At 40.1% G+C, this 26,642-nt stretch overlaps 1 protein-coding gene across 2 annotated transcripts in view; it reads left to right on the forward strand.

Annotated features, from left to right (window-relative positions):
• Window positions 1-26,642, forward strand: part of PLAC1 (placenta enriched 1) — a 213,453-nt gene that overhangs the window by 11,678 nt on the left and 175,133 nt on the right. The window contains exon 1 of one of the 2 annotated variants that reach the window (XM_043458473.1): window positions 2,844-2,904. The exons of the other annotated variant lie outside the window; for it this stretch is intronic. The gene's annotated coding sequence lies outside the window, so the exon portion shown is untranslated. Of the gene's footprint in view, window positions 1-2,843; window positions 2,905-26,642 lie in introns of those variants that run through there. 2 annotated transcript variants of the gene reach the window in all.

Below are 26,642 nucleotides of genomic sequence, written 5' to 3' on the forward strand. Positions count from 1 at the left end.
GGTTATGTGTTACACTTAGTCATTATGTGTCTTTAGTCTCCCTCAATCTGTAAGTCCCCCAGTCTTTCCTTGTCTTTTGTGATCCTCAAAGTTTTGAGAAGTACTGGTCAGTTATTTTGAAAAATGTCCTTCTATTTATGTTTGATATTCCCTCATTATTAAATTCAGGTTTATGCATTTTGGGCAGAAATAACCACAGAAGTGGGGGTGTGTTCTCAGTAGATCATTGCAGGAGGCCCATGGTGTCGCTTTGTCCTGTCACTGGTGACCGTCAATCCTTCGGTGAAGGAGATGTCTGCTGTATTTCTCCACTGTACAGTTAGCATTTTCCCTTTGAAACTTGTAAAATATTTTGTGTGGAGGTACTTTGAGACTATATACATATCCAATTTTCTCATCAGACTTTCCCCCACTAGTTTCTGTATCCATTGATCTTTCTTGCATGCTAGCGTTATGATCACTACCCAATGGTGACTCTCTAATTCCATTATCCCTTCTACACTTAGTTGGCATTTGTAGTGTAAAGGAGAACTTTCCCTTCTCCACCATTTATTTGATCTTTGTGGCATAGTGGTTAGGATTCCATGATTTCACTGCCATGGCCTGGGTTCAATTCCTGATGGGGGAACTGAAATCTGCAAGCTGTGCAACATGGCCAAAAAATAATATAAATAAATAAAGGTCCTCTTAATACAGAGGGAATCCCAGGTGGTGCTAGTGGTAAAGAATATTTCTGCCGATGCAGGAGACACAGGTTCAATCCCTGGGACAGGAAGATCCCCTGGAGGAGGAAATAGCAACCCACTCCAGTATTTTTCCCTTGAGAACCCCATGGACAGAGGAGCCCAGCAGGCTAAAGTCCATGGGGTCTGAGAGCACTGAGCACTCACTCATGCAATACAGAGAAAATAATACATGTGTATTTATATATACACACGTATGTATATTCGATCATCTATTAAAGGTTATAAGTTCAAACTGGCATCTCGGATTCCAGTTCAGCACTACTGGGTTCATTCCAGTGTCCATCCTGTCCATATTTGTAACTGTTCTCAAATAGTGACAAGCCTGTTTCCTCTTAACCTCAATTTATTTGCTCATTTCTTTGTATGTAACCAATTTCTGACCCTGCCACCTTAATGCCCCCTCAGCCCTGCCAGCCCTGGCTGCCTCTATGGGAGAAAGGGAAGAGAATTCTAAATACTCAAGTTTTAAATATCCCTTTCTCACAACCACGCCAAGCATTGTTCCCAAGTTCCCCTTGCTCTGTGTTTACCTGTTCACAGCTCATGGATTTTTTTATATTCATCAATTTAATAAGTATTTATTGAACCCTGTAGTGGGAACTGTAAATGCAGATGAAGTCAGTATTTAAGATGACCAGGCTAGTGGAATTAAACAGAAGTACACTAATGTACACAGTCTGGATGGGTGGGGAGTTTGGGGGAGAATGGATGGATATGTGTATATGTGTGGCTGAATCTGAATCCCTTCGCTGTTCACTTGAAACTACCACAACATTGTTAATTGGCTATACCCCAATACAAAATAAAAAGTTTAAAGAAAAAAAAAAGAGGAAAAAAACCTAACAGCAACAAAAAAAGTACACTGACCACTAAATGCACTGATTCAAGTGTGTTGGGGAGTACAAAGGAAGCACAAAGTGTGTTGGGAGCATAACCTGGTCTGGGCTTCTTGGTTGCTTCCCAGGAGAGGTAACACTGAGCTGAATCGAAGAACAAACTCAAGGTGGAGGGAGAAGTGAGAGGAAAATAGGCAAGAAGAGACCAAGGCACACTCACAGTCATGTGGGTAATTTGCTAAACATGAGAAATGGGGGTGGAGAGAAAAACAGAGGCACCTCTTATCTTTTAGGATTTGGGAGTCTTTAGCTTATGTAAGGGAAAGCTATGAAAGTGAAAGTGTTAGTCACACAGTCATGTCTGACTCTTTGCGAACCCATGGACTATAGCCTGCAAAGCTCCTCTGTCCATGGAATTCTCCAGGCAAGAGTACTGGACTGGGTAGACATTCGTTTCTCTGGGGGATCTTCCCGACCCAAGGATCAAATCTGGGTCTCCGGCATTGCAGGCAGATTCTTTACCATATGAGCCATCAGGAAAGCCCTAGTGTAGACATAAGAAGGGAGAATTATGGAGAAGAGGGTGGTTAAGGACAAAATCCTGACAAGCATCAACATTTAAGGGGCAGGTTGAAGGAAAGCTGGGGTGGCAAGAGGGGTAGGAAGAAACACTGGAGAAACTAGCTAATGCTCTCAGCAAAGCTAAGGAGGGAGTCGTCTCCAGGGTCACTGAAGATGAGGATGGAAAACTTCCCATTGGATCTGATAATTAGGAGGTCCCCTAGAGATTTTCATGAGTGTGCTTTTCTTTCTTTCTTTTTTTTTTTTTAATGAGTGTACTTTTCATGAGGTGAACAGGACAAAACTGGGATTGCAGTGGCTTGAATATACGGGGGTTTAGAAAATGGAGATGAACGATATAGTCTGTGCCCAAATCTTCTAACTTCCTCTTTCTTTTCTTTCCCCATTCGTGCTCAATTGCAATACAAAATTGTTCCCATTTGCTCCCTTGTATACTCAGTGCTGTTTCTAAAACATAATAGTCACTCAATAAAATTTTGTTGCATGATAACCACCCCCCCACCTCTAACCCACAGAGGGAGCTGTAAGAAAATCACTTCAACCTGTAGAGGGAGATGAAAGAAAGTCATAGGAGTGGGGGTAAGGGGAAGGATTAACCTATAGAAAGAGCCAGAAGAAACTCCTAAGGTAGTGTTAACCACACACTCTCACCTCTAGGAGGAGCATCAAGCTTCTTGTCTTCCAGGCATTCCCAAGGAAAACTTGAATGAGGAATCTTCATCAAGGAGTACTCCGCTTAGGTAATAATTATTCATATATACCTAATATAGACCTTCTGTTTGTGGCATGTGATACCAACTTTCCATTTATGAAAGCAATGTGAAGATTTCAGTTAACATAAACTTAGCAAATAATATTTTTAAAGACATGTATTTTAAAGATAAATATAACAAAGAAAAAGTGAGTTCACTTAAAGAAACATCAAAGTAAAATCATAAATCAGAACTTAGATCCAGGAATGGATTGGGTCACAGTGATGTATGGAATTGTTGGTATGAAGAGGTTAAACTCTAATGAATCTGCAGAAGATGCTCTTTGGGGTCCCTCTTTGGAGCCTCTTCTGGGATTCTTATTCTGTTCACTCTTCTATGAAGTGTGGTAAGAGAAGTCGGGCACTTCTGTAGCTTCTGAGAAGATACCTCCCTCTCACCTTGGTCTCTTGCCTGTCTATTTCCCTCTCACTTCTCTCTCCACCCTAAGGGGAACTTAACTGGGGTTCTGGGAGAAGAAACCTAAAGAGTGCTTGAGGCCTGATTTCCTAGGTCCTGGTTTGCTTGGAACTGAGTGGTTTTCTGGGGACTTTCATTGCTAAGGCAAGGAAAATCCTGGGCAAACTGGGACCAATTGGTCACGCTAAATGGTTTCTTGCCTGGCCTAGATGTGATTTTCCTTCAGTTTTTTTCCTTAATGATCTCTTCTGACTGAAGTAGAGGTGAGTGCTCCAAAGCTAAAATCAGAATGTTGCCCTCAGAGAAAGAAGCTTCTAGACTGGGTCACTGAGGTCTACTTGCTTTGGGCAAAAGGAAGTTTAGTGTAATCCTTTTGGTGACTACACTGAAGTTTGAGGTGAAAGACGGAACTAGTAAAGGGTTTATTTGTTTGAATCTATTCTTCAGGCATTTATCTTTCTCTGGAACCTATGGGGTTGGATTGAGAGGAGTGGGGAACTGTGGCTGTTGTAAGTAGTGGGTCAAGATTCTACGATTTATAATCCTAATGAATATTTCCTCCTCTAAGACAAAATTAACATTTCGTAGTAGTGTTTTAAATTATTTTCTTTTTTTAAGAAGTTTTTTTCTTCATTCATTTAAAAATTATAAATTATGAGGGGAAAAGTTCATTATAAACAGTTTAAATCTTATAGAAGTATGCAAAGTAAATAAATGCCCCCCCAGTCTTTTCACTTATAGTTTGATTTGTATGCCTAATTACCTCTTTATATATATATGTGTGTGTGTGTATGTGTGTGTGTGAACATGCTTATAACAGACATGTGCATATTTTATAACTTTTTATTGAAGTATAACATACATAGAAAAAAGTGTTCAGCTTGATGAATTATTACAACTGGATGGTCTGTGGAATGTTCTGGCATGTTCTGTGTGACCTGGGTGATGGTTACATGGTTTTATTTGTGATCATTCATGGAGGGCAAGTGGCTAGAAGTGGGCATTCAGGGCACCTCAAGTGTTCTGGAATGTTCTGTGTGATCTAGGTGATGGCTATATGGGTTTATTCAGTTTGTAGTAACTTATAAGGGGGTGAATGGCTAGACAGAGATATTAGAGAGTGCTTCAGAATTTCTTTAATTTTCTATGTTGACCAGGATGATGATTTATGGGTTCATTTTTAGCAATTGTGTAGTATTCCCATGTAAGAACATTCCATAATTTATTTAATTAACCTTTAACTGATGGTCATTTAAGTTCTTTATAATTTATTGGTATACACAAATAATATTATTTTTGTTTCTGTAAGTATTTCTGCAGGAGAGAGTCTTAGAAGTGATAAATTATTGAGTCAAAGGGTATGTGCATTTTGTTTATTATGTTCCTTTTGAAAAGATAATACGTTAAAAGATAATATGTTTAAAAATTCTACAGATACAAAAGGGTGGACAATGAAAAGTCTTTCTCCTGTCTTCATCCCCCAGCCACCATAGCTCCTCTTCCCCACAGCAACTGTGTTTTTATTTTATTGTGTATCCCTATAGGGAAAGTTTGCATATATGCAAACAAATTCATCAATATATTCCTTTTTCCAAAAATTTACACATATAATAGCATATTTGTATGAGCTATTACTGTGTAATCTCCCCCTCCTTCCCCCTGAAACCTTAGTGACTTAAAATAGTTCATTTATTCTCATGAGTCTATGGGTAACCTGGGTGGTTCTGCTGTTCAAGACCAGGCTCAGCTTATCAAAAAGAAATTATTGAGACCACTTGGGAAGTTTGAATATGGACTGTGAATTAAATAATATTATTTTATCAAATTTTTTCAATCAAGGATTCAAAATTCAGGGTCAAAGTTCAAGCAAATTCATTTAGTTGTCATGTTTCTTTAGTTTTCTTTAGAATAGAACAGCTCCCCCACTTTTTTTCATCTTTTATGAAATATTCATTTCAGAGACCCTGGGCCAGTTGTCTTGTATAAGGTCCTGTAATTTGGATTTGTCAGATTGTCTCCTCATCATTAGGTTCAGTTAAACATTAGATTAGTTAAACCTTTTTGGCAGGAATACTACATAGATGATTCTCATTGCATCACATCAGGAGGTACATGATGTCAGTTGTCCCATTGGTGATGCCAAATTTGATCACTCAGTCAAGGTAGTGTTCTCCAGATTTGTCCACTGTAAAAGTACATTTCCCCCTTTGTAATTAATGCTAACTTAGTATTTAAAAAGTAGATGTGACCATGTACATGTCCTGTTCCCCAACAACTTTCACCCAATAGTTTCAGCATTCATTAGTGATACCTACCTGGGTCAGTTTTTAAGATGGTGGCTGCAAAATATTTTACTAATTTTGTCATTCCTTCCATATTTGTTAGCTAGCATTCTTCTGTAAAGAAATCTGCCCCCTTTTTTGCATATCAATGTGTTATAACCCATTACCTTTATTTTATTATACTGTTGCATGAACAGACAGATCATTGGAACGAAGCAAAAACTCCAGAAATAGACCCAAGTATATATGAAATGTTAACATATAGTAAAGCCTTACATTGTACACTGGAATAAACTCCAAATAGACCTAAATGTAAGAGATTAAACCATGTAAGTACTGTAAGAAAACATGGATGAATTCCTTTATGAGTTTCTCCTGGATGTGGAGAAAGTCTTCCTAAGTATGCCTCCAAATCCAGATACAATGAAAAAGATGGATAATTTCAACTACAAAAAATGGAAACCTGTTGCATGGGGGAAAAAACCATGGTCAAAAGAAACACAACAAAACTGGGAGAAATACTTATCTAAAGGGCTAATCTCCCAAATATATATATATATATATATATATATATATATATAAAGAAGTCTTAAATTCCATAGGGATGGAAAGGCTAAAAATCACAAGAGGAAAATGGGCAAAAATATGAAGACACAGTTCATAGAAGAAAATAAACAAATGACCCTTAAATATAGGAAAAGATACTCAACTTCATACACAGTAAAGTGAAAGTGAAAGTCACTCAGTCAGGACTCTTTGTGACCCCATGGCCTATACAGTCCATGGAATTCTCCAGGCCAGGATACAGGAGTGGGTAGCCTTTCCCTTCTCCAGGGGATCTTCCCAACCCAGGGATCAAACCCAAGTCTCCCGCATTGCAGGCAGATTCTTTACCAGCTGAGAGATGCAAATATGCTTTTTTAAGAAATATGTAGTCTACTTGACTCTCTGGGTCATTTGGGGAGGGGGGTGAATGAATGAATGAATGAATGAATGAACTACTGGATCCTTATATTTACCAATGGGGCCTGCCACTTAATAGTCAAACGAATGAATGAATAAATGAATGAATAAAATGGAGGCAACCTCTATGTTTTCTTTAGTTCCCTCTCTCCTCTTTTGTTTCCATATCAAAATTCCTTTCCAAATTTTTCTCCTTAATTTCCCTCTTGTGTCTATTTGTCAACTAAAGTAAAACTTTAAGTATGGCCAATAGCATAAAATAAAAAAAACTTAAATGTGGCAAGTTTTAAAGGAAACTTAAATGTTAACATCTAAAGTGCTAGAAAAAGTCTGGCTTTCGTATCTTGCTATAAGTATTCTCTCATGTACCACAATAAGGAAATTGAAAAATAATTTATCAATGAAATCATTCCAACATTTTTGTGATCTTATTACTAAGACTACTAACAATTTTGTTGCAGAACTACAGTATTTTAACTTTACTCTTGTGAATTGATTTGGGACTGTAACCATCATAACTTTGATTCCTCAAGAAAATACATTCCAGGCACCAAAAAATGAATATATCAATAAATGTTTGAAATATAACACACTTGAAAGTTAAAGGTCTGCATGTTTCTGAGTGCCTATTGATCGAATTTGTTAACAAGCCCTTAAGCAGTTGTCTTTTTTTTTCTACCACTAGAAATTCTGGGTATATTTTTCCATTACAGTTAATTTTCAACTTGTAGAATAAGATGTTCAAATGTTGATTTTTTATCTCAGAACTTTAATGAGTCACTTGATTTTACAAGCCCAGAAAAACAGCTCTCCCCCCCCCCGCCAGACAGTCTTAAAAATAGATCTTGTTTTCTCTAACACAGTAATTATAAATTGATGCAATAAATGTTACTTTGAAATTTTGCTCAGTTGAAAGACACTATAGAAAAATCTACAGATCTGCTTTGTCCTTATCTTCGTGCATCTTTAGGAGTTTTGATAGCCTATGTAAATAAGCATGCTGATTAGCAGCAGTTTAGAACAGAAAAACATTTTGCAGGGCTTTTTTTTAAGGCTTTGATGAATATGAATACAAATTGAACTGGGACAACTAGGGGTTTGAGGTTAAAAGTGAGGTAGCAGCCTTTCAATAGCTTATTGTAAAAGGACTATACACTCACTGGAGAATACCTGAAAAGTAATGGGAAACAGAAGACAAAATTTCAAGTGAAAATGAAAATCACCATAATTACACCAGGTGGAAATAACTATATGTTTGTGGGGTTTTTCTAGATAATTGAGTTAACACTCTATATATAATATATTTTAGTCTATGAAAGCACTTAAACATTGAGAGTATTTTTTAAAGAAATCATCTTCCAGGGTATTTAGGCTTCATGGGTTCTCACACTGCTGTGGTGAATAGTTTAAGAATCTGCATCTTGAAATCAGTTCTTAGAAGTCCTGTTTTGATTACCTGCAGATGTCAGTGTGGATCTGAGTCTGGTTCAACAGTTTGTTCCAGGATGTGGGGAGACAGTTGAAGTCCAGTTGTGAACCAGTTGCTTGTTAAACAAACACTAATTTAGTTTGGATGAGAGATGTGAGCTGCAAGGGCCTTAACTTGCCAACATTTCTTTTGACACAATTTTAATAAGCATGGATATATTCTCTAGTTACAGAGGTTCACAGAAGATTACACCTTCTTGCTCCTGCTTCTGATTGCTTGACCAGTCTTTCTGAAATTTGTCATAGTGCTAGAGAAGTGGAGTTGGTGTTCTTGGGCTTGTTCAATTTGACTTCAACCCAGATGGCAAGTCTAGGGGATATATTACAAGCTGTGTTGGTTTACTTTCTACTGTTATCACATATTTACACACAAAGTTTAAAACCCATAATTTCTACTCTCAAAGAGCATCGTCTCTGCCATTCCTTCCGATTGTTCCTTTCTTTTTTTACATTATCCCACTCTCATCCAACTTCATAACATACAAAGTCAGAGTGTTTATTAGGCTGGGAAATTGTCAGAGACTAGCAGGGGTTCATCATGGCAAAACCCTGTTCTTTCTTGAGTCACAACAAATTACCATCTGTTTCATAAGCTAGCAGGCTTCCTCTCAGCTATAATTTGCTATATATATTGGTACATAAATTGTTGGTAGCTTCTGTTTACCTAGCAACAGAATCTGTTTGGCAGAAGGCGGTGGGAAAGGAGGCTTTTCTTTTTTTTTTAAGACAGTTTCTTCATCTTCAAATTTTCTTCAAGTGCAAGAAAGGCAGATGTACTGGCCCAAACGATTTGCTTTTTATATCATTTTAACCCAACTTGCCTAGTAAATGCTGACTTTGGAGATTATTTTTGCTACTTTGATTACCTCAAATATAACTGAATGCCCTCTTAAAAATTCTTTTTTTCTGTTATATGCAAATTTTGTATAATCACTTTGAAAAACTGCCTTGACCTTGTAGCTGTCAAAGACCACTGAGTTTGGGGACTACCCAGTGTAAATTTCTCCTGCTTTCGAGTATTTTAACTTCACTTGTGGATTTTGCATGCTGAGTTTACATGTCAAGAGCATTGGTCAGGAGACAAAGAAAGAGAAATACCGTATGGCATCACTTATGTGTGGGATCTAAAAAAAGAAGTCAAACTGATAGAGAGAGTAGAATGGTGTTTGTGAGAGGTTGGGGGAAATGGGGAGGTGTTGGTCAAAGGGTACATACTTCCAGTTAAAAGATGAGTAAGTTCTGAGGATCTAATGTACAGCCTGGTGACTATAGTTAATAATACTGTGTTGTGTACTTAAAATTTGCCAAAGAGGAGATTGTAAGCATTCTTGCCAGGAAAAAAAAGGAATTATGTGAGGTGATGGATGTGTTTATTGTTCATTAACTTGATTGTGTAATCATCTCACTGTGCCTACATGTACCAAATCATTATGTTGTACACTTTAAATACATTGCAATTTTATTTGTCACATGTACCTCAGTAAAGCTGGGGAAGGGCAGGAAGAGCATTGGTCAGGACCTGGTGGTCTTTAAATTAAGTGTAACTAAATCAAGCACTTTGCACTATGATGTCTGCATTACTTTAATTTTTCTTTGATTGTATAAGTTATACATTCCTATCTATTCACTTTCTTCACTTTCTTATCAGCAGAGCAATGTGTCTGCTGAAAGGAAAAAAAGCCAGAGGGAGAAGAAACATTCTGACATTCTCTTCATGTTAGTTATAGACATCAGATGCTGTTAAAGGCCAGAGTGTATTTTATGCATTCATTTTGAGCAGGGAAGGAAGTGTTGTCCTGTCAACTTCCTTCACAAAACACCAGGCTATAATTTGCTGTGGGCTTACTGCAGGCTCATGCCTTGTTGCAAATGACTGGTTTTCCATTTTGATCTGCAACTGTTGTGGAGTTTGCTATGAAAAGGCAAGGTGGAGGTTACTAACCTACTCTTCGCTCCAAAAGAAAAAAGAGAAGAGAGAGGAAGGAATCAAAAGGAAAAAGAACTTCTATATCATCCTGAGGTTTTGACACTGGTTATAAGAAAAGAATATGGCAGAATTGTTATATAGACAGAGTTATTTTGACCAGAGTGTTTCCATGTCTTCCTTTTGCAGTCTTTGTTTCTGCTCTCTTCAGTCCCTGATTCTGCACTTGCCCAGTGTTGCGAGGGACATGGGAATTAACTGGGATGAGGAGATAGTTTTTCTGCCTTCATTGTTAATACAAACACTTATTCTTGCCTCTCTTCCAGTAATGCCAGTCAGGTAGGTAAGGAATTATCCATCTTAAGCCATGAGATTGAGACCCATTTTCATAGAGAAGATGTGCTTAGTCGCTCATCTCTTCGTGTCCGACACTTTGCTTCCCCATGGACTGTAGCCCGCCAGGCTCCTCTGTCTGTGAGGATTCCCCAGGCAAGAATACTGGAGTGTGTTACCATACCCTCCTCCAGGGGATCTTTACAACCCAGTGATCAAACCCAGGTCTCCCGCATGGCAGGCAGATTCTTTACTGTCTGAGAGACCAGGGAAGCCCATAGAGAAGATAGTGAAAGGCAAATAAGGGAAGATGAATTCACCAGAGAGGAGCTGGCAGAAGAAAAGCAGAGGACTGGGCTTTCAGGACATGAGGGAGACATAAGAAGAATCTGGGAGTGAATGATCAAGGAGGGAAGCTCATTGTCTCACCTAAGCAACACTTCTTAGGCAGTGGGATGTACTAGGGACAAGAGGTGGGAGAAACAGTCCTCTTTAGAGAGGAGAAGTTTTAGATGGTAATGACTGGGGAGGAAATGGTGGAGGATACCCCAAACGTCTTTGGTGGCTTCTTAGCTATAAAGAAGGTACAGAAGCCAGATTGCCGAGGACCAAGAAAGCAATGCAGGCATGGAAGGAAGTTTTTATTCTAAAAGTTTGCAGCATTTAGATACTGGTAGCAACAAGGAGAGGAAGGTCACTGGTAGGGTAGTTGTTACTGCTGTTAATGATGAGATTGAACAGCCCATGGGACAAGTGAGAAATCAGAGGATCCTATTGAGTACTGCTATCCAATAGAACTTTCCACAGTGATGGAAGTGTTCTGCATCTGCATTGTCCCATCAGGTAATCTCACATGGCTATCAAGCACTTGAAATGTGGCTAGTGTGATTGTGGAACTGAATTTTTAGTTTCATTTGATTTTAATTCATTTAAATTCAAATAGCCACACATGGCTAGTGGCTACCATACAAGACCGTGCAAGTTTTGAGGGAGAGGATAAATGTGGGAGTAGAAAGGTAGGAAAGGGTGAGTTCTACAGCAGAGAGGGAGAGAATAATTTAGAGAGTACTAAGAAAAAGAATCATCTCACATCTCCAGTAGCTAAGGGAGTTATACCCATAGCTTCAATTTTTTCAGCAACCTTTCTCAAGCTCATCTACTAAGAATGGGGGTGTTGGGATAAAGAGGACTTGGGGACCTGAAGAGAAAGACTGGAATATTCACAGTGTAAGGTATATAAGGAACAACTGGGCAGTGATGAGAGCCAAGCTGTAGTTGACAGTATGAATTAGTGGTGGGCCAAGTCTAAGGGGCTCAATATGGTGAAATTTGTACTGGGCCAAGTGTGTGCAATTCCATATAAGGTTCTTTTTGGAATAAGAAATGAGCTAAAAGGATCTGGAAAAGATTATCATGCAGTTTAAGCTTTGGAAGTTATGTTTAAGTGTATCTCAGCAGCTCTATTACTCTACCATAAATGTTTCCTGATAAATTTCATTGGTTTTTTTTTTTTTGTGTGTGTGTGTGTGTGTGTGTGTGAGTTTAAGCCTTGATAGTATAAAATATATTTGAAAGAATTTCGCTAGACGTGTTGGGCTCCTTCTGCCCAGGTGGTGTTTGGTTATTAGGTGATCGGCCAGGTTCCATTGCTTGTTCTTCTCATGAAAGAGTTTGTGGGTAGTTCACCCATCGCTAGTATAGGGGTAAAGGTGGCGGGAGGCTTCCTCATAGCTATAAAAATTATAGCACTGTGCAAATCAATGTCTAGTTGATTAACACCTTTTCCAGATGTCCTAGGGGCAAAGGAGATGCTTATTGCAATATAGATCTTATTTGTGGGAAAGGATAAAAATTAAAGGAATGAGCAGATAGGAATAGAAACTGATCAGCTAGAGTCTTTCTGTATGTCAACAGCATCAAAAGAATTATGAACCAAAGAGGTTTTTTTTTAAAGTCAAAGTACAGACAGATGTAGACAGCAGTTTAAAAACTTGGTTTTAAAATGGAAATCACCAAGCATAAAATTTTAGCTTCAGAAAAAAAGTGTGCACTTTGGCTAACTAGTCAACCCTGTGGATGTTTCCAAGTAAGTCTTTAATTCTTGTTTTTGTTGCAGCCTAACACTCTTGGGAAAGGCTAGTTTATGTCAAAAGCCCATGACTAATAACACTCATCAGAACTCCTCCTCTAACACTAAAAAAATGAGCACAATGTGTCTCATTTAATACATTCCAGTGGCCAGAAATGGACAACATGACCTCTCCATTCTGTAGAGTTCCAGCCAAGGCTTTAAGGAGAAATAAAACATATATTGAATCCTCAGCTTGCCAATATTACACCTAGGCCATTGACTTGTCAGTTGTTTTATCCATCGAGACAGAGAATCTGCCATATGAAACATTCCCTCATATAAATCCTGATACCAGAGTATGTCAACCTGCCTAAGCAACCTCAGTAGCTCCAACCAAATGAAATTTCCAAAGATGAGAACCCTTCCCTGGTGGCTCAGACAGTAAGGAATCTGTCTACAATGCAGGAGGCCCAGGTTCGATACCTGGATTAGGAAGATCCCCTGGAAAAGGAAATGGCTACCCACTCCAGTATTCTTGCTTGGGAAATCCCATGGACAGAAGAGCCTGCTGGGCTACAGTCCTTGGGGCCGCAAAGAGTTGGACAAAACTAAGTGACTAACACACACACACACACAAGCTCCAACCAAATGAAATTTCCAAAGATGGGAACAAAATCATGGAAAGTAGAACCTGGTGTGCCTCAAGGTGTAAGGAATCAGAAATTCTAGAATTTTAATCTGTTCATTCAGGCATTTGTTAGTTATCTTCCAAGAACCCCTAACACTGGGGTAAGATGGGAAGAGGATGGAGATTCAAAGACAGTATGAGATTTGGCCCACAAAGATCTTGGACTCCAGTTGAGATAACAAACTTGAAGCTGCTAAAGCAGTTTGATAGCAATTAGGTACTTAGTAAAGGCCAGAAGGGTGACTAGAACATGTCCTCTTAAATAAAGAGATATGTGATAGCATGGAAAGAACCCTGGACTAGTGTGTCTAAAGCCAGTTTTGTCATGAATTGAATGAATTATCTTGGCCTGAAACTAAGTCCTTAGTTGTTGTTCAGTCGCTCAGTCGTGTCTAACTTTTTGTGACCCCGTGGAATGCAGCATGCCAGGCTTCCCTGTCCTTCACCATCTCCTGGAGCTTGCTCAAACCCACGTCCATTGAGTCAGTGATACCATCCAACCATCTCATCCTCTGTTGTCCCCTTCTCCCACCTTCAATCTTTCTCAGCATCAAGGTCTTTTCCACCAAGTCGACTCTTCACATCAGGTGACCAAAGTATTGAAGTTTCAGCATCAGTCCTTCTAATGGATATTCAGAACTGATATCCTTTAGGATTGACTGGTTTGATCTCTTTGCAGTCCAAGGGACTCTCAAGAGTCTTCTCCAACACCACAAGTCCTTAGCTGGTCTTCCTATAAGATGAAGATGGTGCTACTTGGTAAGCTGGCTTCTGCAGAGGGCTTCTTGGAACATCAAATGAGAGAGATCATGGTGGTGAGAGTCTTGCCTGGGTGGGGGGCCATGCTGCGTAATTCCTTAAGTCCTTTCCCACTCATAAGATTCTAGGATTTTGTAGTAGCAGATGTAAAAGTGCTTTTAAAAATGTTAAGAAGTCTAAAATGTGACATTTGTGTCATTCTCTTCATTATAAATGCTCCTTGTGGACTCCTGACGGCTGATGTTCTCCCTCTCTCTGCTGATGGGCCCACCCCAAGGTGCACTTCCTGACTTTCAGGCCAGGGTTCTCTTTCTGACCCCTTAACGTCTCTTAAAAATTAATAAGCTGACTGACCAGCAGAGAATTTCCCAAGGAAGTCCCTACTATTTTCCCACTCCCACAGACATTTATTTTCTCTTCCCTGACAGAGTATAAACTTCACTACAGGCCACTGAACAAAATAATATCTTCTTTCAAAATCATTAAGCTGAGTGACCAGGCAACTTGAAATATAGGAAGGCGTTTCCCGGGAAGGTCAGGTCACCACCATCCCCACGGCCTTAAGCGTTTATCTTCCCTTCCCCATCAGAATGCAAGCAGTGTTATGTGGCAGCCTGGGTGGGAAGAGAGTTTGGGGGAGAATGGATACATGTATATATATGGCTGAGTCCCTTTGCTGTTCACCTAAAACTATCATACCATTGTTAATCAGCTATACTCCAATACAAACTAAAAAGTTTGATTAAAAATAATAAAGTCTGCCTTTGACCACAAAAAGAAAAAAAAAACAAAAGAATGCAAACTGTCATATTACTCACTGGACAGACACTCTTTGGGCCTCCCAGATAAGCCACATTTAGCCACAGGAAGCAAGAAAATAAACAGGGAGTTCTTGGTGCAGGTTAGCCATGGGTTAATGAGAGGTTTCATTTAACTCTAGGTGGTCAGCAGTGTTCCACCCCACCTCTCCCAGAGTATGTTATTGTCCTAAGTGAAGAGGCCCAAGGGTAATGCTTAGAAATGAGTTTAAGCTGTTATACATCAACTAAGGACAAAGTCCCCCATGCTTCTGTGCTTACAGCCTTGCTCTATACCGTTCCTTGTGACCTAGTATATATTACCTTGGATTGTTTATAATTTTTCCAAAGCATATAGCACATATTCCTTATGAGAACCCTTGTAGTCCCTTGAACATTGAGCACAATGTTCTGTACACAATATTCACTAGATTTGAAAAACAAATTCCAAGTAATGTAGAAAATACAATCTTTCAAAGTATTTACAGTCCAAAAGAAATCATACTGATACTAATCCAAGAAACTTGGAAGTCTATTCGCTTCCACACTTTCACCTCAAATAATGCAGATTGGTTTAACAGCCCACCATGACTCACTAATGTGTATGTCTGGTTACCTCTGGCAGTCAGTGCTGGGATCTGGGAGTGGAGTTTGGGCATTAGTTAGCTTTGCCAATGACTGTGATATATCATCTATAATATATGATACGTGATATAGCCAGCACAGCCAAACAAGTCACTCTGAGAGTGAGTTATTGGCTTTCTGGATAGAAAAGGTATTGGGTCAAGTCCAAAAACAGCACTGAATTTTCCTACTCTGTGAGCAGCAAGAAAAATGAGGGCCAAGGTGACCACAATCCTATCTAGCCCTTACATCTGCATTTACTGAGATGTTTTTAAAGTCCTTTATGTTAACTCCAGAGAGGCAGTAAAAATGAACCCAAACTGGAAAGATGTAAAGGGTGTCTTCCTGTCTCTTGGGACAATCAGGCAGCCTGCCGGCCTAGATGGCCGAAAAGGCAACCTGCCCGGGGATACCAGACAGAGGTCAGGCAAGGAACCGAAACTGTTCTGCAAGAGGAATGGGAGTTTTGAAAAATTAAGAACAGGGCAAGGAGGAAGCCGGTGATGGGAACTGGACCCTGAGTCACAGGCAGGCCTATGGTCACATACCATCCGGAACTGGATATCACCCTGAACTCGGCAAGTTTAGCCTGGCCCATCAATGGATGGCACCTTCAATCTCAGCTTGGACGAATCTTAGTTTCTCCAATTGATTCATGTTATATTCAACACAAACTGTAGAGGGGTAAGGAGGAGAACAGATTTTCAGGCCTCCTTACCTCCCTCTGAAGCTGCAGCTAGTGTGTTTTTTTCACCCAACACCTTCAAACAAAAGAGAACTACATTAGCTTCCTTCTGGGAAAGGAAGGAACCAGACTCTCTGGGGTTTGGGTCATGCTTGCTACTGAGGCATTAATCAGGGTCCTGACATCGCTGGAAAGGGCTGGTTTCCTCTTCACATATAGAATCATAAAGGGGGCACAACATTCAAACAAAAGGCCAAGGAAACCTCTCCCAAAGATCCTATCAACTGCAGTTATGGACCAAGGAGTCTGGCCAGAAGGGAAAGCCCATTTTAGAAAAGGACCCTGTTTTTCCAGGCAGTGACATTCCTGTTACTGCGGATATGACTATAGTTCCAAAGAGGTCACTGGGGTAGAACTTAACTTCAGCTGGTGTTTCAGGAGTGGCCAATTACTCAGCGTAGGGTTATTTTTCATTATCTCCAGCTTAAGGAGCATGGATATCCTACACTTAAGGTGGTGGCCATTACAATTTTATATCCTACCATCACGTTGTTTAGCACAAGTATAGTTTTGAGAACTGCTTCCAGTTTCAGTGGGTGGAGCCTAATCAGTCATAACAATCTTGGTTATGCTGGATACCTCAGATATACCTTGCTGCAAGGTTTTGTGTAGAAATGGGTGAGTGACCCAGTTCACATTAATGAGAGATGAAGGAAAGTTTGCTGTGAGGAAGGGTTCCTCATTGCTAAGAAAGCAGCCTCTCTCCCTCTAATATGTTGTCCTGTGTGGATGTGAGGTCTGAAACTGCCACAAACATCTCACTCAAGCTTGAGGATCAAGTCCTCTTGGAGAGAATATCAGGACACAGAGAAGAGCAGGAAAAAGAAACTGGGGTTACAGTTATATCAGCCCTGAAGCTACCTGCCTCAGGACTTCCAGTTTTGTAAACCAAAACCTTTCTTGTTGGGGGTGTAGATGATGACAAAGAGAAGCTGGCTGGTCACTGAGACCAGAAACTCCCAGATCATGTAGTGGGGACTCTGGGGAACTGGAGTCCACTTAACTAGATTCAGAGGAAATTATAATTCAGAGGCCAGTTTATTCATTAACGATGGAATGTATGCCTTTCCAATGCCTGGAAGCCTTATGTCCTCTAACTTCCCTTCCCAGTATTGAGGTACCTGGGAGACCAAGTTGGTAGTAACAGTAGCCACAACAACAAATAATAATAATAATAGCTTAATTTGCCTGAAGTTACATAGCTAGTAAATAGAGCACAGTATTTAGACTCTGTTCTATGTGAGTCCAAAGCCCAAACCCTTTTTATAAAATTTTTATTGGAGTGTAGTTGATTTACAATGCTGTATTAGTTTCAAGTGGACAGCAAAGTGAATCTGCTATACATGGGCATATATCCACTCTTTTTAAGATTCTTTCCCCATATACAAAACCCAAACTCTTAACTATTAATTTATCTAGCCTTGAGTGGCAATCAGGAGGTTTTTATGACTCAGTTCAGTCACTCAACTTGACTTTTTGTGATCCCATGGAGCACGCCAGGCTTTCCTGTCCTTCACCATCTCCTGGAGCTTGTTCAAACTCATGTCCATTGAGTCGGTGATGCCATCCAGCCATCTCATCTTTGTCATCCTCTTCTCCTTCCGCCTTCAATCTTTCCTAGCATCAGGGTCTTTTCCAACGAGTCAGCTCTTTGCATCAGGTGGCCAAAGTATTGGAGCTTCAGCTTGAGCATCAGTCCTTCCAATGAATATTCAGGACTGATTTCCTTTAGGATGGACTGGTTGGTTCTCTTTGCAGTCCAAGGGACACTCAAGAGTCTTCTCCAACACCACAGTTCAAAAGCATCAATTCTTCTTCTTTTTTTTTTTTAGTTTTCTTTTTTTAATTAATTAATTAATTAATTTTACTTTACAATATTGTATCAGTTTTGCATACATTGACTTGAATCCACCATGGGTGTACATGTGTTCCCCATCCTGAATCCCCCTCCCACCTCCTTCCCCATCCCATCCCTCTGGGTCATCCCAGTGCACCAGCCCTGAGAACCCTGTATCATCCATCAAAACTGAACTGGTGATTCATTTCACATATGATAATTTACATGTTTCAATGCCATTCTCCCATATCAACCCACCCTCACCCTCTCCCACAGAGTCCAAAAGACTGTTCAATATATCTGAGTTTCTTTTGCTGTCTCACATACAGGGTTATTATTACCATCTTTCTAAATTCCATATATATGCATTAGTATACTATATTGGTGTTTTTCTTTCTGGCTTACTTCGCTCTGTATAATAGGCTCCAGTTTCATCCACCTCATTAGAACTGATTCAAATGTATTCTTTTTAATGGCTGAGTAATATTCCATTGTGTATATGTACCACAGCTTTCTTATCCCATTCTCTGCTGATGGAATCTAGGTTGCTTCTGTGTCCTGGCTATTATAAACAGTGCTGCGATGAACATTGGCATGTCAACATGTCTCTTTTCAGAATCCTGGTTTCCCTCGGTGTGGTAATGCCCAGAAGTGGGATTGCTGGGTCAATATGGCAGTTCTATTTCCAGTTTTTTAAGGAATCTCCACACTGTTCTCCATAGTGGCTGTCTAGTTTGGCAATTCCCACCGACAGTGGTAGGAGGGTTCCCTTTTCTCCACACCCTCTCCAGCATTTATTGCTTGTAGACTCTTGGATAGCAGCCATTCTGACTGGTGTGAAATGGTACCTCATTGTGGTTTTGATTTGCATTTCTCTGATAATGAGTGATGTTGAGCATCTTTTCATGTGTTTGTTAGCCATCTGTATGTCTTCCTTGGAGAAATGTCTGTTTAGTTCTTTAGCCCACTTTTTCATTGGGTCTTTTATTTTTCTGGAATTGAGCTGCGGGAGTTGCTTGTATATTTTTGAGATTAATTCTTTGTCTGTTGCTTCATTTGCTATTATTTTCTCCCATTCTGAAGGCTGTCTTTTCACCTTGCTTATAATTTCCTTTGATGTGCAGAAGCTTTTAAGTTTAATTAGGTCCCATTTGTTTAGTTTTGCTTTTATTTCCAATATTCTGGGAGGTGGGTCATAGAGGATCCTGCTGTGGTTTATGTCGGAGAGTGTTTTGCTTATGTTTTCCTCTAGGAGTTTAATAGTTTCTGGTCTTACATTTAGATCTTTAATCCATTTTGAGTTTACTTTTGTATATGGTGTTAGAAAGTGTTCTAGTTTCATTCTTTTACAAGTAGTTGACCAGTTTTCCCAGGACCACTTGTTAAAGAGGTTGTCTTTTCTCCATTGTATATTCTTGTATACCTTTGTCAAAAGGTATTCTTGTATATCTTTGTCAAAGATAAGGTGTCCATAGGTGCGTGGATTTATCTCTGGGCTTTCTATTTTGTTCCATTGATCTATACTTCTGTCTTTGTGCCAGTACCATACTGTCTTGATGACTGTGGCTTTCTAGTAGAGCCTGAAGTCAGGCAGTTTGATTCCTCCAGTTCCATTCTTCTTTCTCAAGATTGCTTTGGCTATTTGAGGTTTGTTTTTTTTTTTTTTTTTTGTATTTCCATACAAATTGTGAAATTATTTGTTCTGCTGCTGCTAAGTTGCTTCAGTCATGTCTGACTCTGTGTGACCCCATAGACGGCAGCCCACCAGGCTCCCCCGTCCCTGGGATTCTCCAGGCAAGAACACTGGAGTGGGTTGCCATTTCCTTCTCCAATGCCTGAAAGTGAAACATGGAAGTGAAGTCACTCAGCCGTGTCTGACTCTTCACGACCCCATGGACTGCAGCCTACCAGGCTCCTCCATCCATGGGATTTTCCAGGCAAGAATACTGGAGTGGGGTGCTGTTGCCGTCTCTGTTATTTGTTCTAGTTCTCTGAAAAATACCATTGGTAGCTTGATAGGGATTGCATTGAATCTATAGATTACTTTCGTTAGTATACTCATTTTCACAGTATTGATTCTTCAGATCCATGAACATGGTATATTTCTCCATCATTTGTGTCCTCTTTGATTTCTTTCACCAGTGTTTTATAGTTTTCTATATATAGGTCTTTTGTTTCTTTAGGTAGATATATTCCTAAGTATTTTATTCTTTTTGTTGCAATGGTGAATGGAATTGTTTCCTTAATTTCTGCTTTCTCATTGTAAGTGTATAGGAATGCAAGGGATTTCTGTGTGTTAATTTTATAACCTGCAACTTTACTATATTCATTGATTAGCTCTAGTAATTTTCTGGTAGAGTCTTTAGGGTTTTCTATGTAGAGGATCATGTCATCTGCAAACCAAAAGCATCAGTTCTTTGGTGCTCAGCTTTCTTTACAGTCCAATTCTCACATCCATGCATGACTATTGGAAAAACCATAGTTTTGACTAGATGGACCTTTGTTGGTAAAGTAATGTCTCTGCTTTTTAATATGCTGTCAAGTTTGGTCAGAGCTCTTCTTCCACAAAGCAAGTGTCTTTTAATTTCATGGCCACAGTCACAATCTGCAGTGATTTTGGAGCCCAAGAAATTAAAGTCTGTCACTGTTTCCATTGTTTTCCCCATCTACTTGCCATGAAGTGATGGGACCAGATGCTATGATCTTAGTTTTCTGAATGTTGAGTTTTAAGCCAACTTTTTCACTCTCCTCTTTCACTTTCATCAAGAGACTCTTTAGTTCTTCTTTACTTTCTGCCATAAGGATGGTGTCATTTGCATATCTGAGGTGACTGACATTTCTCCCAGCAGTCTTGATTCCAGCGTGTGCTTCATCCATCCCAGCATTTCTCATGATGTATTCTTCATATAGGTTAAATAAGCAGGGTGACAATATACAGCCTTGATGTACTCCTTTCCTGATTTGGAACCAGTCTTTTGTTCCATGTTCATTTCTAACTGTTGCTTCTTGACCTGCATACAGATTTCCCAGGAGGCAGGTCAGGTGGTCTGGTATCCCCATCTCTTGAAGAATTTTCCAGTTTGTTGTGATCCACACAGTCAAAGGCTTTGGCATAGTCAATAAAGCAGAAGTAGATATTTTTCTGGAACTCTCTTGCTTTTTTGATGATCCAACGGCTGTTGGCAAGTTGAACTCTGGTTCCTCTGCCTTTTCTAAATTTTATGACCAACAAAAACAATAGAAACTTTCACTGAGCTCCTGTCTTATGGCAGGCCCTGTGCTAAGCACACCATATGTACTACCAAATACTCCTCATAGTAATCCAGTGAGGGTAAATATTATTAGTATTCCCATTTCATGAAACTGAGGCTTGGAGAGATGGGTAATCAGTAATGGGGTCACCTGGCATGTCTTTAAAGGAACCACTATTTTTTAGGGAATCATAACCAAGGGAGGGAAAGAAGGGGAGCACTTGGGTGTCTCCTCTGTTCTGATCCAAAAATATATCACTCTGATGGAACAAAGAACTTAGGTCCACTTCCATAAAAAGTACTGCAGACTAACAGACAACTTCTTATTATCCAAGTCTCATTCAATCAAGTAGACCTCATTTTATTGTGCTTTGTAGATTTTTCATTTTTTACAAATTGAAAGTCCGAACAGATGTATTGGCACCATTTTCCACTAGCATTTGCTTCCTTTGTATCTCTGTATGACATTTTGGCAATCCTCACGATATTTCAAACTTTTTCATTATTATTATGTTTGTTATGGGATCAGTGATCTTTGATGTTACCATTGCAAGAAAAAATTACCAATCTATGAAATTTCAGATGATGGTTAGCATTTATTGGCAATAAAATATTTTTAATTAAGGTATGCACATTGCTTTTTTAGATATAAGTGTGCTATTGTACACTTAATAGAATACAGTATAGTGTAAACACAGCTTTTATATGCACTGGGAAACCAAGAAAAAGTTTGCATGACTTGCCTTATTGCATGCAGTATTTGCTTTGTTGTGGTGGTCTCGAATCAAGCCAGCGATATCTCTGAGGTATACCTAGATTCACACTCCAAAAACTTCTGTGACAAAAGTTAACGGACGGATGCCTTATAGTTGAGATTTTAAAAGCTGTTCTCACAGTCCCTTGTTGATTTTGGGACACCCAGTTCAGTTCAGTTCAGTTCAGTCTCTCAGTCATGTCCAACTCTTTGCGACTCCATGAATCGCAGCACGCCAGGCCTCCCTGTCAATCACAAACTCCCGGAGTTTACTCAAACACATGTCCATCGAGTTGGTGATGCCATCCAGCCATCTCATCCTCTGTCGTCCCCTTCTCCTCCTGCCCCCAATCCCTCCCAGCATCAGGGTCTTTTCCAGTGGTCACCTTCTTCGCAATGAGGTGGCCCAAGTATTGGGAGTTTCAGCTTTTCGGCATCAGTTTCCTTCCCAATGAACACCCCAGGACTTAATTCTCCTTTAGGATGGACTGGTTGGGGATCTCCTTTTGGCAGTCCAAGGGGACTCTCAAGAGTCCTTTCTCCAACACCACAGTTCAAAAGCATCAATTCTTCTGCACTCAGCTTTCTTCACAGTCCAACTCTCACATCCATACATGACCACTGGAAAAACCATAGCCCTGACTAGATGGACCTTTGTTGGCAAAGTAATGTCTCTGCTTTTTAATATGCTATCTAGGTTGGTCTTAACTTTCCTTCCAAGGAGTAAGCATCTTTTAATTTCATGGCTGCAGTCACCATCTGCAGTGATTTTGGAGCCCAAAAAAATAAAAGTCTGACACTGTTTCCACTGTCTGCCCATCTATTTCCCATGAGGTGATGGGACCAGATGCCATGGTCTTATTTTTCTGAATGATTGAGCTTTTAAGTCAACTTTTCACATCTCCTCTTTCGACTTTTATCAAAGAGGCTTTTTAGTTCTCTCCACTTTGTCTGCCATAAGGGTGGTGTCATTCACTTTCCTCAATCTTAATAGCCACCAGTGGTTTAGAGTTTTTCCTTGTTAGTCCAGTTTCAGAATGTGATGTGGGCTGGCCTTCCTTCCTAGAGCCGAAGTCGCACCGTATGAAATATCCGTAGCCGCTCTGCCTTACTATATTCAGCTTTTTTTGAAAGCGTTTTTTTTCGGGGTTGTTTGAATAAGGGTCTTTTTTCGCTCGTCTAATTGCGGTTAGGTGTGTTTTTTTTCCGCGCTCTGGTGCTTGGGAGATGGGGCGGGGGGGGGGGGTAAGTTGTTATCCTGGTCTCACATACATTGGCCCTTTCTTTCAACCAATCCTCGCTAGGTAAGGATTTTCTTACTCTTTGCCCCCTAAATTTTGCCATTTTTTCCCTCTCAATCCTTGAGTGGATTTTTTCCTTCTTTGCTGAAAAAGTCACTGTTGTGAAACCATCCCCAGAGTGGCGTAGATTTGGAAACCTGTGTCATTTTTCCTTCCTGTCTTTCATTTTCTTTTTTCCTTTCATTTCTTTCTTTCTTTCTTTTTTTTTTTTTTTTTTTACTTTAACAGCTACATGTAAACAGCAACAGCTCAAAGGTGACAACAGAAATGGAGGGCCCAGCCCCTGTTGTCCTTGACAGAGCATCCACACAAAACAAAGCACACAGTTTGGGAATTCCAGTGCAGGAGGAAACATAGAGGAGTCATCAATTTTAACCTAATTTGGCCGCTTAAGGAAGTCAGCACCCAAATCATTGCCAAAACTTTGCTTATTCTTACTGAAGAGTTCAAACCCCCTCTCAGAGTTGCAAGACCACAGTAATCTCCTGTACTTTGTCCTCCGTGCTCCAGACAATGTGGCCACAGTCTTGTATTCTTGGTGCCTGGGCAGAGCTATCGGGGGACAGTCTTTCCATCATGGCCTGTCTGCCACCTTCAGTGATGGGGTCTCCTTGAATTGACAAGTTCAGTAACTGGATTTAGGCAGCAGTGACCCCTTTTAAGTAAATATGCCTGAGAACTGACACATGTGAAGGTGGAAAAAGGCCCTTCCCCGGCACCCCATCCATTGCCCTGCGCCTTTCTGCACCTGTGACTGTTTGCAATCCCCACCCTGCCAGCTTTGTTCCTCAGTAATCCCTGCTGAGGGAATTTGGGCCTGCTCTCCACAGTCACTTCCATCTGCACTTGGCTTTCGTCTTGAGTCCACAGTTCTGGCAAGTCCTGACTTCTTCAAAGCCAGTGTGAAGAGAGTGCACGTTCAAAATCATCTGCCTGGGGTTGGAGCGAGTGGAAAATGGAAAACATGCTCATTTTGGAGTCATCTTATTCTTGTGGAAAAAATCTGAAACCTCTACTGGCTTATTGTTTGTAGGCTGCCAAACGTGTCCTTTTTTTTTTCCAAGGCAGAAGAAACCATCTTTGAATCTCATTATTAGTAACACACAAATTATATGTAAAGCTTCTCCCACCCACTGCAAAATTGCCACATAAGGTGGGGTTAGGGTTTGGCTTCTTCTTGTTGATCACAAACAGTTCCCAACTGATCCACTTTGAGCAAAAGCAAGGTTTTGATCGCTGTTTTGTTACCTCCAACTTCTAGACAGTTTCTGTCCTGGAGATTTGTTAGCCCTCACCCACCCTGCTGCCTACTTCAACAAAAAAAATATATATATGAAAAACCTCATAAAACCAGCCTCTATTTCCTCAAAATGGTGGGTAATTGGAAACTAGAATATAGAATCATAGTTTTTTTTTAGTCTAACATAAAGCTATTTTATTGTCTAGTACCATTCAGGATAAAGAATCTAGTGTTTTATTTTTTTTATTTTTGGCTGTACTGGGTCTTGCTACCACACAAGCTTTTCTCTAGCTGTGGTGAGCAGGCTTCTCATTGTGGTGGCTTTTCTCAGTGTGGAGCATGGTCTCTAGAGCACCGGCTCAGCAGTTGTGCAACATGGGCTTGGTTGTTCCATAGCATGTGGAATCTTCCCAGATCAGGGATCGAAGCCATGTCTCCTGCACTGGCAGGCAGATTCTTTCTACCACGGAGCCACCAGGAAAGCCGAGAATCATAGATTTTTAAAGTAAGTTTTTATCAAAGTCTAACATATATGTGATCATCAACCTAGAGCCAGACATCCTGGAATGCAAAGTCAAGTGGACCTTAGGAAGCATCACTATGAACAAAGGTAGTGGAGGCGATGGAATTCCAGTTGAGCTATTTCAAATCCTAAAAGATGATGCTGTGAAAGTGCTGCACTCAATATGCCAACAAATTTGGAAAACTCAACAGTGGCCACAGGACTGGAAAAGGTCAGTTTTCATTCCAGTCCCTAAGAAAGGCAATACCAAAGAATGCTCAAACGACTGCACAATTGCACTCATCTCACACACTACCAAAGTAATGCTCAAAATTCTCCAAGCCAGGCTTCAACAGTACATGAACTGTGAACTTCCAGATGTTCAAGCTGGATTTAGAAAAGGCAGAGGAACTAGAGATCAAATGGCCAACAGCCATTGGATCATCAAAAAAGAAAAGAGTTCCAGAAAAACATCTATTTCTGCTTTATTGACTATGCCAAAGCCTTTGACTGTGTGGATCACAACAAACTCTGGAAAATTCTTCAAGAGATGGGAACACCAGACCACCTGACCTGCCTCCTGAGAAATCTGTATGCAGGTCAGGAAGCAACAGTTAGAACTGGACATGGAACAACAGACTAGTTCCAAATTGGGAAAGGAGTACATCAAGGCTGTATATTGTCACCCTGCTTATTTAACTTATATGCAGAATACATCATGAGAAATGCTGGGCTGGATGAAGCACAAACTGGAATCAAGATTGCCAGGAGAAATATCAATAACCTCAGATAGGCAGATGACACCACCCTTATGGCAGAAGTGAAGAAGAACTAAAAAGCCTCTTGATGAAAGTGAAAGAGAGTGAAAAAGTTGGTTTGAAACTCAGCATTCAGAAAACTAAGATCATTGCATCTGATCCCATCACTTCATGGCAAATAGATGGTGAAACAGTGGAAACAGTGACAGACTATTTTTTCTGGCTCCAAAATCACTGCAGATTGTGACTGCAGCCATGAAATTAAAAGATGCTTGCTCCTTGGAAGAAAAATTATGACCAACCTTGACAGCATATTAAAAAACAGACATTACTTTACCAACAAAGGTCCATCTAGTCAAAGCTATGGTTTTTTCAATAGTCATGTATGGATGTGAGAGTTGGACTATAAAGAAAGCTGAGCACCGAAGAATTGATGCTTTTGAACTGTGGTGTTGGAGAAGACTCTTTAGAGTCCCTTGGACTGCAAGGAGAACCAAACAGTCCATCCTAAAGGAAATCAGTCCTGAATATTCATTGGAAGGACTCATGCTGAAGCTGAAGCTCCAATACTTTGGCCACCTGATGTGAAGAACTGACTCATTGGAAAAGACCTTGATGCTGGGAAAGATTGAAGGCAGGAGGCAAAGGGATGACAGAGGATGAGATGGCTGGATGGCATCACTGACTCAATGGACATGAGTTTGAGTAAACTCTGGGAATTGGTGATGGACAGGGAGGCCTGGCATGCTGCCGTCCATGGGATCACAAAGAGTCGGACACAACTGAGTGGCTGAACTGAACTGAATATGCATGTAAAAATACACAAACTCTTAGGATACAAATTGATGGATATTTACAAAATGATCATACCCATGTAAGCAGTACCCAGATCAAGAAACAGAGCACATTCCCTACATTAGTTTCCTAGGGTTGCTGTAAAAAATTACCACAAAGTCAGTGGCTTACAACAATAGAAACATATTCTTTCTCAG

Source organism: Cervus canadensis, chromosome X (genome assembly GCF_019320065.1).
Source record: "Cervus canadensis isolate Bull #8, Minnesota chromosome X, ASM1932006v1, whole genome shotgun sequence".
In the NCBI taxonomy this organism is placed as follows: Eukaryota; Metazoa; Chordata; class Mammalia; order Artiodactyla; family Cervidae; genus Cervus; species Cervus canadensis.